Consider the following 16636-nt stretch of genomic DNA (forward strand, 5'->3'; position numbering starts at 1 on the left):
ATCAAATAACCACCAACATTCAACGGTTTGACGGATTTCCTTGGTTCCAACGGCTAATGACTCCTCTGGAAGAGGGGAATAAAGGGCTCCCCATGTCTCCATAATCCCTTAAGCATAAGGTCACATACTCCTTCCCCCTCCACAAGGTGTGAACTTAGCCAAACAAATAGAGGCGGAGCTAGCCTCTCCAGCACCTGGGGGCGGGGCAGGGTGAGCTGCCCACGGGGGCAGGCCAGAGAGCATCCCACGGGGTGGTGGGGTGAGTGTTGAGCATCCCAGGGGGGCACTGCAGCAAGCAGTGAGCGTCCTAGTGGGGCGCCGCTCACGGCAATGTCACCACCCTCAGGGATGACACCCAGGGTGAGCCACATCCCCTGCACCCCCCTTCCTCTGCCAGTGCACACAATAGGAGGCAGGAGGCAATCAAGGGCAGCACATATCCCAGACAGAAACCCATCAGGATGGTGGATTGAATCCTGATACTTTCAAAGGAGAAGCACAGGAAAGCCTTGCAGCTAGAGGGATGTGTAAATACTCTTACTGTTTTGGAAGGAAGTGGGTAGTTAAAAGGTATCGTGAACTGGGGTTACTGACAGGGGTGAGTGATGGACTCATGTTTCTACATGCCAAACACTCCTACTTTGTGACATATTTGTGATGTATCAATGATACTGTTGAAAAATGTATTATGGAAAATGGGGAGAGGTCTTAAAAGTTCACGCAACCCCATGCTCAGGGTTCCTACTCTTTGTGCATTTGAACCTTGTTGCAACAAACAAAGATCAGGTCTACTGACCGCTGTTTGCTTCTTTAACTTGGCTGGAGACTCCTCCTTTTGCTGACCGGAGAGAACCACAGGGAGTGGCACCCCGACGAGCTGGGCAGTGAAGTAAATCCACACCCCAGGATTTTTCCTTATCATCTTAAAAACCAGATTATTGTTGACTTGCAAGGGACTTTGTAACTGTTAAAGTTAAACCCCCTCCCCGCCATTATATTGTCATTTCCCCATTAATCCAAATATGCAGTATTGTTTTTCATGTTAATATGTAACACTCAGTATTCAACATAAATCCTCACTTGACTGCACTGGCTACCACTTAGTTTCCAGCTTCCATTAAAATCGATGGTTTTGTACCTCAAGGACCACCTCTCCCCGTGGATACTGTGTGCTCTAACCACTACATTATTTTACACTGGCTTGTATTTCATCTGCTGCTGTTTCAGAAGCAATTAAGATTCTTGCCTATCCCGTTGCCACATCCCATTTTAGATTTAGGAGTGAATTTTAAACGGATGCGATAGAATGCTGTCCCAACAATAGAGAAGAAATGTTTGCGTACCTGTGATGCCTTAGGAATCACAGTGTATCTCCACAATGAATAGACACTATCCAGCCAAAAGTCGCATTGATGGGAGAGTTGATGACATGCTTTAGGGAACAATCCTAAAACTGGCTGAAACTGGCATAATTGCCACTTTGCCAATGAAGAGGAAGGTCAACCTGAGGGATGGCACTTATAGCACCAGAGTACACACAACACCAGTATGCCCAGAGAGAGCTTTGCAGCCATAGAAGTCCCACCAGCAGTGGGGGCCAGAATTGTGTCCCCTGCCATCTCCCAAAAAGGGATTCCCTTCTGTCTACAGTAAGCCAGAAGGGCTTTGGTTATGGCAATTGCTCCATTATGGAATCTCACCAACTATATGGACTCATCTCATGGTCTTTCACAATTACATCAATGGGACTTCCAAGTACTTTACTTTTCCTGGATGCTGCAATGTGATAATGTACTAGTTAGCTGATAGGTATCTACTTCAAATGGTGAGTCAGTCTCATAAGCCAGTTCCTGGTGGAATTCATCCTACTGCCATAATTATTCAAATTTCTTATAAAGATTCACAATTAATAAATAAAAAGGAAGAACAGGGGCAAACAGAATGCTTGCTGGTTTCCTCAAACCATTTTGCATGAATTAACATGTTCTCTTGGCAAAATATAAGAGCAAATGGTGTGTCCGGCCTGCCATGGAATGTGTCGCCATTGGTTACTTTGCTGTGATGTCACAAAGACCATAATAAGTGCTAAGGCGGCAGAGAGATAAGCAAAGTTGGGAATTCAAGAGAGGGAACAAGAACTGAAAGCTGTTCCAGATTCACTGGAAGGCATTTTTGAATTCATGCATTGTGTATTTTATTTTGAAAAACTCATTTGTGTATTGCATTTTAGATGCCTCACAGTATTTTTATTCCATACTTGATATACTTTAATGTAGCTTTTCTGCATGTTTATGAGAATGACTCAAACATATGCATTAAATAAATAAAAAAAACAGCTAGAAAATTAAAGGAAGTTCTTGGACCTAGCATCTGAGAGATCTTTCTCACATGTAATATTTGAGATCATTGGGAATCTGTTTTCATGCGACCAAGAACAAATATTAGCAGCCTTCTTTCTGATAAACTTTCTTGTTCCTTTCATCATGAATACTTCTCATATTTGCTCAGTTGCAGAGTAACAGTAACAGAAGACTACTACTCCATACACACTCAGAAGACATATTAACTGTGTTGTTGCCTGGCCTTCGGGACTGGGTCCCATAACAACAATCTCCTTTCGCCAAAATGGATTTGCATGTGTGAATTATATTTAATTTCTCCAGCACAGGCACCCTTGACCTAAAGGAAATAGGTGCTATCAAATCCAATGGAACCAGTAGCATCTTATACAGCAGAAAGTCCTGTTGTACTTTCATTTCTTTGGACAAGTCCATTATCTCTTCAAAATGTCTGATGGAGCTGGAATCTAGAAATGAGAGTGGGAAACATAATGTTAGGAAATGCTGGCCAAGCATTTGAATATCAGTTGCTGGGGGACGACAGTGGAACCCATGAGCATCTGTAGAGGCACTGTAAGAAACAGAAAGCTAGAATAGGTGGGCCTTTGATCTGATCGAGAAGGGCTCTTCTTGTGATTTCCATAAATGCATTGACCATTAATTAAGCTGCTTGGCTTTGGTTTGGTTATAAAAGCTCACAAAAACTTCATAGAGGATTTGTTTTTTTAGCGATTTAATACAGAATATTTTAATCAGTTAAAATATTCAGATAAGAACTTTTATCTAATATTCAGTTTAGCTCTAAACTCTGTGTGTGTGTGTGTGTGTGTGTATTAATCTCTTTTAATAAAGAATTAATCAAATATGTAGATTTCAAATCATACAGACTTTGTTTTTCATTCTGTTTGTTAGAAATTTATGTTAATAAAACCTTTTTAAAACTTTTAATTAGTCAAATGAAGTAAGCGTGTATGCATATTTGAAAGGCTTGGAAAATTAGCGTAGCGTTTCTTTTTCCTGGATATAGAAAATTAAAGGATATAAACTTTCTTTCAAATGTTATCCATCTGCCTCTCCCAGTACAGAGGGATTCGTTCATTCATACAATTTCATTTCATTTTTTTAATTATTTTTTTAAATCTTAATAAATCTTCTCTTGCCAACTTCTTTAACTGAAACTTATTAACATATTAGAAGATAATTTATCAGCCGTGTCACATATATTGTTCCTCATATATCAATTTGTCATTCTTCTGCTCCCGTTCCCTTTTTAGAATATTAGGAATTATTTCAAATACGTATTAATGAGTATCTCCATGTGAATGTTAACTGTTGAGATTCATTCAAGTCCTTAAGATTAACTAAGGGGCAATTCTGCTTCTTTATCCTTAGGGGGGGGGGGATAAGGCAATCAATGGTAACTACTATGTTGATGATTATGCTCTACTCTATCTCAATGGGACATGGGTGGCGCTGTCGGTTAAACCACAGAGCCTAGGACTTGCTGGTCAGAAGGTCGGCGGTTCGAATCCCCACAACGGGGTGAGCTCCCGTTGCTCGGTCCCTGCTGCTGCAAACCTTGCAGTTTGAAAGCACATCAAAGTGCAAGTAGATAAATAGGTACCGCTCCGGCGGGAAGCTAAACGGCGTTTCCATGTGCTGCTCTGGTTTGCCAGAAGCAGCTTAGTCATACTGGCCACATGACCCGGAAGCTGTACGCCAGCTCCCTCAGCCAAGAAAGCGAGATGAGCGCCACAACCTCAGAATCAGCCATGGCTGGACCTAATGGTCAGGGGTCCCCTTTACCCTTTATCTCAATAGTCAGAAGCAGAAATGCTTCTGAATACCAGTTGCCAGAAACTGCAGGAGGGAAGAGTGCTCTTGTGCTCAGGTCCTAAAGGTAAAGGACCCCTGGAAGGTTAAGTCCAGTCAAAGGCGACTATGGGGTTGTGGCGCTCATCTCGCTTTCAGGCTGAGGGAACTGGCATTTGTCCACAGACAGCTTTTCAGGTCATGTGGCCAGCATGAAAAAACCACTTCTGATGCAACAGGACACTGTGACGGAAGCCAGAGCACATGGAAACGCCGTTTACCTTGCCACTGCAACAGTACCTATTTATCTACTTGCACTGGTATGCTTTCAAACTGCTAGGTTGGCAGGAGCTGTGACAGAGCTCGCCCCATTGCATGGATTCGAACCACCAACCTTCTGATCAGCAAGCCCAAGAGGCTCAGTGGTTTAGACCATAGCGCCACCCGCTCCCATGCTCAGGTCCTGCTTGTGAGTTTCCCACTAGTATCTGGCTGGCCACTGTGAAACAGGGTGCTGGACTAGATGGGCCATTGGCCGGCTCCAGCAGGCTCTTCTTATGTTCTTACCATCTGGTGCTCAGCAGATGCCATTGTGCTGGTACCAGCAATGGACCCCAAACTCAACACACTAGCAAAGTAGTCTCTCGAAGCTGAACTACTGTAGTGCAGTGGAAGGGAAAGGCAGGGGAGCACAGCTCTGGGACTTCTTTTTTCAGAGCAGCAGCAATGATAGCTGCTGGAACACCAAGGTAATTGATGGATCTTCCTTACTCTGGCAAGAGAATGATGAGATAAAGAGTCATTCAGGGTCTGCTAAATTTTGGGGGGCTAAGAGATTAGCATAGAGGAAGCCAGACAATGAGGGAATCAACTAAGCAGAGACTGGATATTTCTTTTCTTTGATAGGGTTCTTCATACTAGCAGTTTAAAATGGCAACATTTCTTTGCAATATTGTTTGTATTTTTAGCATAGGATTGCATCCACTCTGATACAGTGGTACCTTGGTTCTCAAATTTACGGTAATCTGTTCCGGATGTCCATTCCAAAACCAAAGCGTTCCAAAACCAAGGTGCACTTTCCCATAGAAAGTAATGCGGAATGGATTAATCTGTTCCAGACTTTTAAAAACAACCCCTAAAACAGCAATTTAACATGAATTTTACTATCTAATGAGACCACTGATCCATAAAATGAAATAAACAATGTACTGCAGTCACACAATCAATCAGTAGCTGAACTGGGTTCCACACATTTACAAAAACAAGACAAAAAAGAGCTGCAAAAACGCAAAATGAATAGCAAAAACAGACAGACCTCAGTGTAACACGCAAAACGAAAATGTGGCACTCAAAACGGAGCATGTTCAGCTTCCGAAAAAAGTTTGCAAACCGGAGGACTTACATCCCGGTTTGCAGTGTTTGGGTTCCAAGTTGTTTGAGTACTAAGGCGTTTGAGAACCAAGGTACCACTGTACTAATAAAGTGGAAATTATGTAATATAATGCTGTTATTGGGGAGGCCAAACAGACTCTCCCTGAGGGTGCTGCTACTGGAGATGCCATAGGTATCCTCTTACTAATAGCAGTCTAAGGCACAGGGGTGGGAAGAGAACATAATCCCCTTGCATGTGTTCATCATGTGAAGGAGGAAGGTGCTCAGATGCCAGCACTTTTAACGGAATATAGTTTCCAAGATGCTTTGGGGGAAATCATGGCTCTTTAAAGTGGTATGTTTAAAGTGGGACGCAGGTGGTGCTGTGGTTTAAACCACTGAGCCTCTTGCGCTTGCTGATTGGAAGGTTGGCGGTTTGAATCCCCGCAATGGAGTGAGCTCCCGTTGCTCTGTCCCAGCTCCTGCCAACATAGCAGTTTGAAAGCATGCCAGTGCAAGTAGATAAATAGGTACCACTGCAGGGGGAAGGTAAACGGCGTTTCTGTGCACTCTGGCACTTGTTACAGCCCTCCGTGCACCAGTAACGGTTTAGTCATGAAGGCCACATGACCCAGAAAACTGTCTGTGGACAAATGCCGGCTCCCTCGGCCTGAAAGCGAGATGAGCGCCGCACCCCAAAGTCACTTTTGACTGGACTGAACCGTCCAGAGGTCCTTTTACCTTATTACCTAAAGTGGTATGATACTACTTTATTAAATGAATAATGCAAATGAGGCCCAACATCTTGGTTCACAGCTCTGTGCTTCAGCTCAATCCTAGGCCTGTTTCCTCAGAGGTAAGGCTCATAGGCCCAGGAATGCATGCACAGGAAAACTACAGCAGCCATCACAATGCTGTTCTCCCTCCCTCTCCCTTCACTTCCTCATGCACTGAGGCATAATGTGAAAAGGTAAATCAGCTCTTCCTAAGCGCTTCACAACCTTCTTCACCTCAATCAATCCCTACTTCCCCCCCTTTACACTCAATTATCCTGGGCTTGTGTCTCTTAGTTTTTCTTATGGTAATACAGTCACATTTCTCCTTTCCGTTCTCCCCCCACCCCCACCCCCATTCCTGGAGGCTTTCACTGTTTTCTCTATCTGTCTTCCGCAGCTGTTAAAAACTCATTGGAATCATATATGCTTGACAAAATTGCTCATAAAGACAGCAATGTGAGTGACAGCCGCTCGCTGTGGGCTCCCAGCCACACATGTGAGATGGCGCACTCAGTCATGCCGTAAACCATTTCAACAAAAGCCAGTATGTTCTTGTATTAACGTAGATGCTCATGGAGCGCTCAGCCAGTCACAGATTTTCATGCAAGCCTGAGTCTGTGAAAGTTTCAAATGACAAAGCAACCGGGCCTTGCCATCTTTTTAGAAACGCAGAGCAATTCGAGGATAAAGGTCTACAAGTACAGGAGGGTTAATATTATCCATAGAAAATGCTTTTCCTCTTCATAGAGGTGCTGTGCATGTAGCAAGGCAGAGCCTAGCAGGAGCAGGTGTAATAGGTCAGATGGAGCTGTGGGTTGAATCCAGAAAGTCATTGCATAAGTGGAATAACAACGGCTCGCTCCCATTCCTTATTCTCCCAGCATGCACTTCTTGCCCCCAAATCTGCTCTTGGGGGCAGGTTGGGAAAACCTTCAGAGAATATTGCGGGGGGCTAGGGGCGTGCAGGGAGAGGAGATGAATTTGACTGTCCAAGCTGAAATTAAACCTGTTAGAGGCAACTTTCTGTTTTGGGACAGCCAGGCCAAAAGTCTGAAATCAATATAGACTGGATGTGCTCCAAAGGCCAAATTTAAAAGAGCATGAGACTGTGGAAATTTAAAAAAAAAATAGTTGAAAATAGTTGAAACTATTTTATTCCATGGCATCACATGACATTTATCAGGTTTTTTCTTGAGCTGCTAGTCAACAATAACTTGAGGAAACTCAAGTTATACATTTGTGGAATCAGTCCATGGGCTGCCACCATATCTAATTTCAGATACCATGAGGAGTGTCCACCTTGTTTGCTCCAGCCCAGTCCAGCCCCTGTGGTCAGCTGGAGAGTCTTACTACGGTCTGAGGGACAGGAATCTATTCGGCAGCACCCAGATTAAGGAAACCCAAGAGTGTTGGCTAGGATAGCCATGGGTTTTGTTTTTCCTCTGTTTAAGGGGCTGTCCACTCCAAAACCAGTTTAAAATTAAAGTAAGAAGGGAGAGAAGGAGCCCCTCACTCGCTTGCACCTGGAAAGCTGGCTGAGCAGACACCAGGTTACCTGTTCAGTATTCCCCACTATGGTGAGAAGTACTGTATTTCTACTGATATTTTTAAAATAATTATTTCTAAATTTACATATTTTAATTTGCAATTTTTATGCAACTCTGAATCCTCTTGACCTTTTGGGGTGTGTGAGGCATCTCTTCCTTTCTTGTGATACATAAGTACCACCTGAAACATGATCCTTTACTTTCATTAGTAGTCGTAGGAGTAGGAGTAGGAGTAGTAGTAGTAGTAGTAGTAGAAATTGAAGCTAGAAACAGAATTGTTAGAACCAAAGACTAAGGTACTTTCAAGAATGTATAACCTGCTGTTAAAATGGAATACACAAGACGAAATGGTTAAATCAGCTATGATAAAATGGGCACAGGACATTGGGTATAATATTAAGTTCGAGGACTGGGAAAGGTTGTGGACCACTGGGTTGAACTTCACTGCATGTAATGCTTTGAAGGAAAATGTAATGGAAATGATATATAGATGGTACATGACCCCAGTTAAACTTGCAAAGATATACCATTTGTCTGATAATAAATGTTGGAAGTGTAAAGAAGCTGAAGGAACATTCTTTCACCTCTGGTGGACCTGCCCTAGAGTGAAGGCTTTCTGGGAAATGATATATAATGAGCTGAAAAAGGTATTTAAGTATACCTTCCCTAAGAAACCAGAGGCCTTCCTTCTGGGCATTGTCGGCCAGAAGGTGTTAAAGAAGGACCGAACATTTTTCATGTATGCAACAACGGCAGCAAGGATACTCATCGCTAAGAACTGGAAGACTCAAGAACTACCCACACTGGAAGAGTGGCAGATGCAACTGATGGACTATATGGAACTAGCTGAGATGACTGGCAGAATCCGAGACCTGGGAGAGGAGAGGGTTGAAGAAGATTGGAAGAAATTCAAGATTTATTTTAAAAAATACTGTAATTTGGTTGAATGCTAAGAAAGGATGCTAGATCATAAATAATTGTGCACCACTAAATTAGTGAGAATTAAGATGATAAGTAAATTTGAGAAAAAAACTATAAACCTTTTGGAGAACTTATAGATTATATTTAAATGAATTCGACATAAGAGTGTAAACAAGATGATAAATTGCTGGCAAGAATTGGCAATGATGTAAATGGGAGCGGGAGGCACAAGGGAGTCCAAAGATGTTATGAAAAGATGTTATGATATATGTTACACTGTTTTTTTTATTTTTGCATTTATGTTTGAAAAATCCAAATAAAATATTATATAAAAAAGTAGTAGTAGTATTTAGTCACTTTGCCCATTTTTTTCCCCAATTATTGCAATTTTCAGCATCAGATGAATACATTTCTTGTTGCTGTTTCTTAGGTAACTATTTGGGCTTTATTCCCCCTCTCCCCTTCTCCCTTTTCAGACAGTTTTTTATGCTTTTGGCTGAATTTTCTCTGTTCTGTCCTAATTTATTTCATTGATTGTTTCAGTCTGAGTGTGTTGCTTTGGAATATTGCAAGTCATCGCAATCATACCTCTGGGAGAAGAAAAGCAGGGTTAAAACCCCATAAATAAAAATAAAGATAGTTTGGCCCTTAAATGTGAGGTTCATTCCACAGGTATTATTAGAATTCACTCAAACAACCATTAAAAATAGTCTTCCCTCCCTCTGAAGGAAATTGTAAGATTTAGGACACAGCGAACAGATAATGCACTCAGAAGTATTTCCCCCCACCCCCTTACTGTGGCTTTATAAAGTCAGTTTCTGGATTGAAAGGTCAGAATGTTGGTGACTCTGTCTCTCACACCTTGGAGAGAGTTTAAGGAACCTCAATCCGAGTCTCTTGAGGTCTGATTCAAATACAGATTGCACCCTGTTAGGTATTTGACCATTCCAGGGATTGAAGTTTAAAAAAGCTCTTTTCCTTTAACATGGTGTTAGCCCTGACTTAACCCGAACCAGTGCTTCAATTCTAAATATAGTTAGAAGTTAATTGGTGCCAGAGTTCAGGCCAGATTGGATGCTGAACTGTCTCTCGACAAGGTGCTTACCTCTTCAGTCACAAATGTGGATTGAGCAGGCAAGGGCTATTCAACTGTAAAGTGAAAACATTCTGCACATGGTCAGGGGCCACCTGTTCACTGTGATTCCTTCATGGGGCCCAGGGTTCTATTCTGAAACTGAAAGAGATTTTCAGACTAAAAACTGGTAAAGATTTAGAGCTGTGTCACAGAAGAGTTTCTACACAGAAATCAAAAACTTTGAACCTATTTGCATTTAATGCTAGGCCAAACCATTGTTTAGTGCAAATGAATGAGTTGCTGGAGAGCAGCTTGCTCTTTCCCCAATCCTGCTGCTGCTGTAAACTAAGCTATGGTTTGTCTTAGCATGCCATTCAAACCTGGGCTTGTGGATTATCCCACTTTGCTCTGGCTTCACAGCTCATGGTGCACCATGAGACCAGGTTGGGATGACACACAGAGCCAAACTATGGGTTTAAATCTCAGCAGCAAAACCACCAGATGACCAGAGGAGCAAAGTGACCACAATCTCCTATCTGGAGCTACACACCTACACATTTGTGCTATGCCATATTTCATTTTAGCATTACAGATGGACTGTGCCAGCGTGTATGTAGATAGATCGATCACAATAGGATTAGAATTTGGAGAGGGCAAAAAGCAAAAAATGTCAGCCCCTGTTGTATAAATGGGTGCAGGATGTATGGTCATTCCCCATGGAGAAATACACTTATGTGCACACAAGATATAGAGAACAGCTTATTGGTTTATTATTGTGCTCTTGAGATATTGGTGCTGATACTGTTTCTTGACTTATATTGATTGAAATAGTTACAGGTAGGTAGTCGTGTTGGTCTGCCGTAGTCAAAACAAAATAAAAAAAAATCCTTCCAGTAGCACCTTAGAGACCAACTAAGTTTGTTATTGGTATGAGCTTTCGTATGCATGCACACGTCTTCAGATACTGATATGCTACTGGAAGGAATTTTTTTATTTGGTATTGATTGAAATGTTATTTATATGCTGTTAGAACTACAGACCCTCCAAATGCCCCTATTTTCCAGGGATGTCACTGATTTAGATAAGCTGTCCCTGTTTCTGATTTGATCCTGGAATGTACCTCTTTTCTTTAGGATGTCCCTATTTTCATTGGAGAAATGTTGGAGGGTATGGAGTTATCTGACCCTCAAGCCATCTGAAAGCAATACTGTATAGGGAAGGGTTTTTTAAAAAATGTTTAATGTTTTATTATGTTTTTATATGTGTTGAAAGCTGCCCAGAGTGGCTGGGGCAAGATGGGCAGAGTCTAAATAGTAAAATAGTAAATAGTAAAATTATCATTATGGAATGTGACGTCTCTATTTTCATCAGAAAAATGTTGGAGGTTATGCAACTACAGCTTTGAAGCACAACCTGACTGTGGAAAAAATGGAATGCAAATATGAAATGAAATCTAAGGATACAGGCACTCAATTTAAAATAATTCAGATTGGCTTGTTCTTGATACGGCATGAATGCTTTGTACATTTGGCATCTTGTGACCATGGGGATTGTATAGATACTTTGATTTAAAGTAATCCTGGCTCCTTCAGCGAAGAGTGATTAAAGCCCATCTTTTGCCTTTATCGCTGTGGTAGCTGAAAATAACAAAGTGTCATTTGATGAAGTGTGATGAAAACCGTTACTAAAAGATATCAACAGGAGAAAGTGAAATCTCTTCAGTTTTCAGTAACCACGGTAATGATGATGCATGGATTGTAGCAGCTGGAAAGAATGGTGAGCTTTTGAGATGCAAAAAGTTATAGCCCTGGACACATTATTTCCTGTTCCTGTTATTCTCTGGACAGAATGTGAAGTACAGCTGATTCCATCCCCCATCACAACTTTCATCTGGCTTCCCAGTTGAATTCCCAACCCCCTGTTCCTTCCCCCCACTACAAGCTTACTTTAACTCCTTCCAATGCAATCCCTTTGCAGCCATACCCAACCTGGAGCCCCCCCCAATGTTTTGAATTATTATGTATTATCAATATTTGTTAAATTTGTATATTGCCCTTCACCTGAAGATCAGAGAGCAGTTCACAACGTACAAATACAAAATGAGAACACAACATGCATAATAAAAAGAAGAAAAAGAACAAAAACAAACTAATAACTCCCTTCTCACAAAGGATAGAATGTTAACCAGCCAAAGGCCTAGTTAAAGAGAAGCATTTACACCCAGCATCCTCTTCTGACAGTGGCCAACTAGATGCATATGAGAGTACTAGTCACGCCCTCTGGGGTAACAGGGAAGGAATCTGTTCCATCTTTGACAATGTGAAATCTACATGACAGCTTTCAGAGGTTTGAAGCCAGCTATTATGTCGCCCTGATTGTCTCTTCTCCAGGCTAAACATGCCCAGCTATTTCATCAGCTCTGCATTCCAGACCCCTCACCATCTTGGAAGTCCTCCTATGAAGGCATTCTGGTTTGCCATTGTCCATAAAATATGGTGCCTGTGACTAGGTATAGCACTTCAGATGCCATCTGATCAGGACAAAATAGAGTGGAACTTTTTTCCTGATCTCGACACTGTGCTTCTGTTCATGCATATTCCATTAGCTTTCTCAGCAGGTTCAACACGCTCTTACTAGCTCACGTTCAGCTTGTGATAAATTAAGACACTAAGATTCTTTTCACATATATTTCTGCCAAGCCAGGCCTCCCCCACCATATTTTTGTGCCTTTGCAGGGGGGGATGTTAATGCAGGATTTTGTATGTATTTTTTGTTGAATTTCATTTTGCAGCTTTTGTCATGGTGTTCAAGCATGCCAAGACTATTTGAATCTTGACCATGAATCTTACCATGAAGTGAGGCCATCCCCCTGATTCGTTTATGTCTATTAATTTTTTAAAAAATAAACTCTTGTGGGTTGAAATAGATGCCGCTAGGAAAATGGGCATAGGATATAGGAAAGTTAGCACCAGCATGGCCAGCATTACTGTGCATTGTGTTACTACATCAACAACTGGGTGTCCATTGAACCAGTTGTGCATCATTGCAAAATTGGTAAACAGATCTAATATGCAAAAGTATGAACAAAAGTGTCCCTTATTTTGATCATCTAGTATTTTTCCAGGTCACTGAGTGCAGGCATGGATGGACTGCAATATGATGAAAATGCTTCCCAAATTTAAAGGGTTGCATCTAATATTAATCATGCTCTGAGCAGATTCAATGAAAATCATTTCGGTGGGTCTGTTCTGAGTGAAATTGGGTTGGATACAACCCAAAATAGACAATACTTGGGAATTCCAAAGGTTTGGAATTTGGAATTGAAGCTTTGGATTTCATATTTAGCATTGAATATATTTTTTTATTAAAAAGAAACCTGAACACTCATGACACTCAATAATTTTAAAAGCAATACCTACCCACCCAGTCTTTAAATTTAACAACATTCACAACTGGAAAGGTTCAAATGAAAACCTATTTGATTTTTTGCAAATATATTTGAACTAGAACTAGCTAGAGAATTTCCCTCTATCACCACCCAGATTTCTTTTAGTTCTACCATTCACCAAAAATAGTAACTGCCCAAAGAAAGAGAATTATAGTCAAATCAATAATGCCTGACCAAAAGGGGGGGGGGCATGAAAACTTGCTTGGGTATCTATGCTTTGATTGTGAGGTTGAGGTTGAGGTTGCCAGTATGGCTGAGGCAGTTTCCAGTTACAAATGGATTGTTAGTGCCATGGAATTCAGAAGCACCTTAATCTTTTGCTACCATATTTTCTGAAGTATCTCACACTTCCTACCTTTCTCTGCAGACTAATGCCAAAGTTCTGCAAATACTTAGAGCTGACTTTAAGCCAAAGGAAGAATCTCTCAGCAGAATGCTATCTTCACCCACATTATATTCTTTCAGACGAGGGAAAGCCTTGAGTATTTCTCCACCGTCTGAATCTGTGCCTGAAAAATAGACTTGCTTTCCCATTAAGCTGTCTTCAGTAAAGTTTTGAGACTGACAGCAAAGTTCCTCTGAGAGCTAAAGAAAAAACCCTTAAGACAAGAAATATGCCAAGCTGCCTGCAACAGCCATGCCCAGCATGTTTTCTGCACAAGTCAGGGTTTGGCAAATGCCTTTCAGCTGCTTTCTGTAGCGCCAGGATGACATCAAGTGGTAACTCGAGCCAATTACTCTACTTCACAATAACATCCTTCATTGTTTTCAGTCATGTTTCTCCCCCGCTCCCCCAAGAGGAAAAACCAATAATGCACATGGTACCCTTCAGTTTGAAATGTAGCTTTTCATCTTTCTTTCCCGATTTTGAATGCCAGCCTTAGATATTACTTACTTTATCAAACCTTTATTAGGCATTATGGAAATAAAACCTTAAAAGAGAAAATAACATATAAAAGCCTTATGTCTACGGCCATACTACCCTGAACACGCCCGATCTCGTCAGCCTTAGATATATAGGAAGCTGGTTTACACAGAGTCAGACCAATAGTCCAAGCAGCTCAGTATTGCCAACAATGATTAGCAGAAGCTCTTTCAGAGCTCAGACTGGAAACCATCCCAGCCCAACCTGGGGATGCTGGGAATTGAACCTGAGACCTTCTACATGCAAACCATGTCACCTAGCTGTGTTCTACAGCCCTTGCCCTGTTGTCCTCTGCTTCCCCTTGCTGCAGAGATATGCTACAGACACAGTTCTCCTTAGCTTCTTCTCTCTTCCACCTCCCAAAATGGTGAGAACTACATTTTTGCTTATAGAGCAGGGATCTCTAACAGGGAATCTTCCAGAAACATTAAACTAACACCTGCACAATCTCTTTGAAGACAAGGCAGTGCCGGTTAAAAAGCAAATTGAAACTTGCTATAGTTTAGTATATTTTTATCTTATCCTTTCCATCCTCCAAGATGCTCACATTCCCTGTTCTTCCAAGGAAAGCCCGCAAGGCAAGGCAGCAGGGCAACAAGGAAGCAAAGTCTTGGGCTACATCCACACAATACTTTAAGAACATGTGAGGGTGATCTGGCTGTCACCCCATTGATCCCCAGGGTTGATTCAGCTGATCTGGCTGGCTAGGCGGGTGTCCCCTTCCTCCCTCACCGCTCCATGTGTGTCCCTCCTGAAGCTGCGCTCTCGGTGGAAGAGGATGACCATCCCAGATAGAAAGAGTGTACCATTCTTTGGTCAAGGATATACAATAGCTGCACTCCCCTGCTAGAACCTCCAAACAAGCTCAAGGGAACTGTCATTTTCTAAGGGTATCATAACCATTCTGAGTTCTCTTAAGAAACTACAGTTCCCAGCATTCTTTGGAAGGAGCTGAGGGGTATAAGAGTGCCTTAAACATATACTGCGGCATGGCAGCTCCCTAGGAGCTCTCCATGGTACTTCCTTCCTGCACATCCAGGTGTATAAGCACAAGTGTCTTGTAGGGAGGAGGCATTTTGTTGTCCAGTGGTATTTCACTTTCCATTCTTAAGTTTGGAAATGAGTAGTTGCTTTGGAAAACAATAATCAGATGTCCAAACAACATGGCTAGTCCAACGAAGCTGATGTTGAAGAATCATTGTTTTGACACTGGTGATCTTTGCTTCTTCCAGTACACTGACATTAGTTTGCCTGCCTTCCCAAGTGATATGTACAATTTTTCAGAGACACCGTTGACTGAACCTTTCGAGGAGTTGGAGATGGTGTTTATAAGTGGTCCATGTTTCACAAGCGTACAGTAAAGTTGGTAGTACGATAGCTTTGTAAACAAGCATTTTGGTCTTCCTGTGAATATCCTGGTCCTCAAACACTCTGCACTTCAATTAGGAGAAAGCCACACTCACAGAGCTCAGACAATGCTGGATTTCAGCATCGATGTCTGCCCTTGTGGAAAGATAACTGCCCAGGCAGGAGAAGTGATTGACATTTTTCAACGTTATACCATTAAGTTAGATTTGTGGCACAGCAGAAGGGTTGATTTGTGCTTGTTGGTGCAGCACTTTGGTTTACAAAAGCCCACATGTGCAAACATTGGGTATGCAACATCAGGTGGGGTTGATAGAAGTTGAAGTCCAAGAACACCTGGAGGGCCACAAGTTTTCTGTTTCTTCCCTGCTCATTTGTAATCACATTGACCTTCAAATAATTTTGCTTCCCCTCATTTTGCAGACTTACATGTTGCATCCCTGCCTTGGTGACACGGAGGCTCCAGTCCTGAACGCAGCTGCTTGTTGAGACAAATATGACCTACTTGCATGTGATTCTGGCAGTATGAGAGGAGTTGAAAGTTTAAATTAACCTAGTGAAGGTTAACCAGCCAAGAGGTGCTTCATAAAATCTACTTGCACGCTCTTCCCTGGTAGCAGATTCTATCCTGTGTAATTGTCAGATAACATCTTCTGTAGATACACGCTTGACACAAAGCTGTCTATGTCTGACAGGAATTCCACCAAGATAGCCTGTCATGTTTTTATTTAAAGCTCAGATCAACTTTGGGAAGCATGTTTACATCTGCTGCAATCCTCGCAACAACACATCAACATTAATTCCAAGAGATACTTGGAAAAGCCTACTGCCCCTGAGCTTGACACTCCCTCAAAATTTTGAAATAACTAGCTTACCCTTCAAAGGCTGATAATCATCGCAGCTCCTTCAGGGATCTTTCTAACAAGGCAGTCACCTTGGTTCATTTGAGCTCTGGGGTTTTTCCAATGACTTTGATTAGAAATGACAAGTCCTAGTCAAGCAATGGATCTAGAATAAATCAAATTCTTCTGTGCAATAAGCATGAAACTACACTTCA

The 16636-nt window shown here is 41.8% G+C and overlaps 1 long non-coding RNA gene across 1 annotated transcript in view; it reads right to left on the reverse strand.

The window, feature by feature from the left end:
• Window positions 1-2422: 2422 nt before the first annotated feature.
• LOC309342637 overlaps window positions 2423-16636 on the reverse strand; it is a 40020-nt gene continuing 25806 nt past the window's right edge. The window contains exon 3 of the long non-coding RNA XR_014156943.1: window positions 2423-2806. This is a non-coding gene — a long non-coding RNA (uncharacterized lncRNA). The remainder of the gene's footprint in view (window positions 2807-16636) is intronic.

This window comes from Podarcis erhardii, assembly GCF_964252035.2.
Source record: "Podarcis erhardii genome assembly, chromosome: 5".
Lineage (NCBI taxonomy): Eukaryota > Metazoa > Chordata > Lepidosauria > Squamata > Lacertidae > Podarcis > Podarcis erhardii.